Here is a 5,252-nt window from a genome sequence, read left to right as displayed (position 1 = left end):
AAAAAAAAAAAAAAAAAAATGGGCAACTAGACGTCCGACACTTCCATCTGCATCAATTAGATCTGCCCATGACCTAATGACTGCAAGATTCAATACTCCGTCTATTAATGCATCTTTGCTACGCATCAATCGCAGCTGATTCCGAGTTGCTGACGATGTCACATGACCTAAGAACGACGGGTTACTTGACGCCATCAAGTGGTCACTTGCTGTTCCGACTCTCTCTGTTATCTCACCGCATCGTATTCCAATGTACGATACTCCTGGTCTCAGTACTTGTTCTTGTTGTAGGGTGAATAGATGACCCATGGGTGGTGTCGTTATCGTGTTAACATCTCTTCGCCAGTGGTGCTTTCTTGTCAAGTCGGCTGCAACATAAGGACACGTTGTCCTGAACAGTGGTGCTCCAGAGTAATCACCTCGTACAATTGACACTCGCCAATGATGCACACGTTGATCTGCAAGTAGTACTCGACGACAGATGACTGGTGTTGTCATTGCGTATGGTTTGGTATTCAACAAGAACGCAATAGCTGTCCTTGAACACTCGAAACATGCCACGAGTGACTCACGAATCGCGAACCCAGAAGCACCATACATTGCCGCAAGAACTCTAGCTGGCCATGATTTATTGTGGTCCAACGCACGTAAGAGTGCCTCTTGCGCTGTCGAGTCATATGCTTCGAAAAGTGCCACGATCTCTTCGTTTCTAGCAATCCTACCAAGCCGACCATCAAGTTCCTTTGTTATAATGCTTCATGGTGCTTGAGGTTTTGTTAATGCAAGAGCTCGAGGATCGGAAAGTAGCGTTCTTAGTGATGCATCTCTATCTGGACACTGAAAACCAATGGTAGTCATGAGACGACCGACACTCGGTTTTGCATTCAAAGCATGCTGTCTGATTCGATGAAACTGTGGTAAATGATCTGCCTCTGAACGAATAGACATAGTCTCGAGATATATGATTGGAAATCCGCCAAGGACACTAGGTGTCAGTAGAATCGCAAGCAACTCCTCATCTGTCATGTCCCAGTAGTGATTACACTTCTTTGTTCGCGCTACTGGCCATTGACACTGCAGTATATATGAGAAAGCCCAGACGACCGCTATATGATACGGCGCGTATGATAGACAGCCTTGCTCTGATGTAGAATGAGCATTTGAGAACGCACATGCTATATAGTCGTCTAAGAACGGCAGGAAGGAATCATTAATGCCTGACATCTTCGTTGCTTTCCTGAAGTGTCCTGGCATCTGTATTCCGCCAACTCTATACTGATGACAAAAGATGAACGCGTTGAGCGAACATGTTGTCTCGTCTGGCTTAGCATCATGACCAAGCAATTTCAGCTCTACTGAAATCTCTTTCGAGAGATTCATGGCAAACGTTGTGGCATCTCCAGCTGCTTCAATCTCACTGTTAGGGACCGCGATCTTCGCGATGAAATTATCGCCCATATCCATAAAGTGATACTTGTATTGTCTCTTTTTGAAGATAGCATGCATCTGTGACAAGTACACAATTACCCAAGTGTCTTGATTTAGGCCTTCAATTCCTCCAGCCTGTCCATCCCACCCTCTTAAGCCTTCAGTCGTCTTGTTTACTATCACCGTGTGCTCATACAATTTCTGTGTCCTCTCGAAGAGCTTAGTTCCATATATCTGGTCGAGTACCTTTCCTAACGGGCCAACCGTCGCATGTCTGAACCCATTGTTCCATCCTGAGACATCTATTACCAGGTGTACGTACGTATGCGAAGGAGATATTGGATCGATGGTAGTCAGCATATGAAGTCTTTGTTTTATCTCCAACTCTCCACATGTCATCGCTTGATCCTTGGTGAAATAATCCTGCAAGATTCCGACCGCATTTCTCTCTTGCATCATACCCATTAACCTAGATGGAAATGACTTTTCACCAAACAATCTCGCATTTGTCTTTATTTCACCCTCTTTTGGTACAATCTTAATCACTAGATACATCAACACGTCCATGTAGTCGTCCATAGCTGACTTAATGACGTTGTCAAGGAATGTGCGATAGTCATCAAGTAGATTCTGTGTCAGTAGAACATAGAGTACAAGCGCTGATTTCTCATATGCCTGACGACTTGTTAACTTTTCTACCTCGTTGAAGGACACTTTTAGTGCATCGTGCTCGAAAGAAGAAAATAGGTCATTCCTATCTAACGATATTGTTCTTCTTTTTTTTTTTCTTTTTTTTGTGACAAACGATCCTTTACTCAGCCATGATGATTAGCGCGCCTTTTCCATGCGTTCATATGTTAGTTCATAGAGGGCGACACTGCACAGTAGTGTACCAACATCACACATAAATGTACGTTGCATAATGAATTTAAACAGGTAGACGGTGGGTGGGTGGTTGTTTCGGGCCTTAGGGGGGGTACAATTCCCAGTGACACGAGCACTGTATGTGAGTTTTTTTTTCCAACATGGTTGACCTTGTCTCAAACCCTGTATATACGAATAAAAATTTACCACGTAGGTGCCCTCAAACCGTAGTTAGTGAATGGTGTGACAATTTCGCTGCACGATTGATAGTACACTCCGAGGCTACACGACGGCTCTCTGACCTCATTCTCCTTATATTGCTGCTGGTCGTAGTCTCAATGTATTTGTAATTTTGTGATCAAGCTGTAAAGATTGGTGACGTTGATTTTCCAGCCTTTCAGCAATTCTTTGCAATGTTGTATACGTCTTTATATGGTAACTGTACATTGGGGCATATAGGCCAAGGCTGAATAATTGTGGTATTGTGGTATTGGAATATACCTGACCGTAACTGTAAGCGTAATAGTAGTGGTGCCAGGTTTCGGTAAGCTCCCTGCACGCCCGGGGGCTAGCATTACCAGATGCGTTCAGTGGTGTTAAGTGTAAAAAGTGGAACTAACCTCCACCTCCGGCCTGCCGCCGTTTGCGTGTCATTTGGATTCAAACAAATGTTTTGCTAGGTTGGCCAATTCGCCAACTAGCTCAACCATTAATGCGTTGCGGCTTACCCTGTGGCTCTTAGATATCACACGCTTTACTTCCTTGTCGTCCCTTTTCACAACTGACAATCATTCCCATTTTGTATATGTCACTTCTTCTGTTCCACGTGCTATCAAAATATCCTGCAACTGTCTCATTATCATGGCCGTTCCACAGTCCTTGCACGATCTTTCTATGCAGGCCTTTCTTGCAAATTTCCCATCGTATGGACACAGTGTGGCGTTTACAGCCTGATATTTATCTTTTGTCACTGCCTTTTAGTCCAGGCATTTTATGATTTTGACATGACATTTCGAAAACGTTGGCGCGCATCAGAAACAGCAGACTGCAATCCATTGCTCTGACTCGTTCTGGTGTCTTTTGTTATTCAAAGTATAATCACGGGCCACAAACACTGCTTTCTATTGTTCTCGCTAAAACACCGCCAAAGTCGTCTATTTGTTCGATGGATAGCAGTTGAAATGTGATGCTTGGGAGACCGGACTTCTGCGCTCATATGTTAACATTACTCATCCTCGCTGTCATAATCAATTGGATCGTCGGTATTGGTGCATGCAGACCCTTTGCATTGGCCACAGGCTGGGGAGCAGTGCATGCTGTTTTTGCGGCAGGTGCATCGCAAACTGTTACAGTCCGACGCACAGTTGCACCTAATCAACTGCAGCAGAGATTGCGGTGCAGGTGGCAAGTCGGTCGTAATTGGGACAACTTCGGTATCTCTGACTTTCCATCCCCATTGCTCTATGGACATGTCTGCGTCCTCTTCTTGCCACTGCTTCACTTGCAGGTACACGCGTAGGCTGTGATACCGGGCCGCTGCCGCGCTCGGAGGTAGATTCTGTGGTTGTATATGTGACGTCTTTGTTGCCAGTTTTTGGAAGTATCGCTGATGCCTGAGTGTCGAGTCCGTCCGTTGGCTTTCCATTGTAAACTGATACCAGTGCTCTTTCACCTGCATTTACAACATTGGCTACAGCGGAATGACCACTGAATACATTGGCTTGATCTCTCAAGTACGGAATTTCTGCACCACAGGGATAAGGTGAGTCTAGTACTGGTTAACCACCTAGCGGATCCCAGCAACAATGAATATGTGCACTGACCTCCATTAAGTAACTGAAATATTGTTGAAAACAGGAGTAAACCCAAAAACAAACAAACAAATGTTTGGCTGTATTCCGATCAGTAGCAATAAAATAGAAAGGAACACATTGTTTTTTTCTAAGCTTTTTATATTCATTTTTAATTACAATGTTTTCTTTTTTGAAGCAAACACAAACTACAACTTGTCTATATTAAACCAGATATAAAACCAGACTCAAATATAAAACAACCAACAATTGAACACTTTTTAATATGGACTGCTTAAAATGAGAGTAAATTTCTCGAAAGAAAATTCAAGATTGATTTCAATTGCAAATGTTTGCTCAGCTGAGATTCCAGCTTATATATGGATCAAAATGTCATATCGATATACATAACATGCATATCAAGGCTACATTAAAACCTTGGGAGTACATGGGAAATATAAAAAAAGGTTCTTGAACATCAAACACAACAAACTGGATAAAGTAATTGAGATAGCTAGTTAATGAGTAGTACTTGTGCTGCAACACTATCCATACACCGAGCAGAACAATAGTTAAAAAGGTAGAATTTGAGACGATTTAGCATTGCAGACATTTTGGATACATTTGATTCCTTCTATCTATATAGGATGTTCCAGCTATCTTCTTTGCTTCTAACAATTCTGTGTTACCATTTAGCAGGCATTGCGGGTAAAGTGGCAGTTTCAGTTCTCTTTACCATAGGGACGGCAGGTGACTGGTAGTTTGCCACTGTTCCTACATTCGTTACCCAATGGCAATACTTTTTTTATTTTTTAAGGTTGGCATCTTCTGTGCTACAGTGACAACAAATGTCCTTTCTACCTAGTTCAACTGTAGAGCTGTAGTAAGGAATCTCCAGTGGTATGGCACAAGACAAATTGTCGCGGCACATAACTCTACCATGAAAACTGTTAGTCAGGGAGCAAACGTCGTAAATTTAAGTCCCGTGGGAATTCCAGGCTACAAGCCAACAGCTAGGCTAGATGTGTCGAGGGGACCATATGGAACATGAAGATATATGTTGGCAACATTGAAACTTGCACCGAGCTATTTTAAGGGGTGTTTGAGAAACAACACCATTTTTCAACATGGAAACGAGGCTCTGATATATAAATGGCTATAACTTTTTTA

Source organism: Priapulus caudatus, unplaced genomic scaffold (assembly GCF_000485595.1).
Source record: "Priapulus caudatus unplaced genomic scaffold, Priapulus_caudatus-5.0.1 Scaffold499, whole genome shotgun sequence".
Classification (NCBI taxonomy): Eukaryota; Metazoa; Priapulida; class Priapulimorpha; order Priapulimorphida; family Priapulidae; genus Priapulus; species Priapulus caudatus.
Note: the sequence above shows the minus strand (reverse complement) of the source record.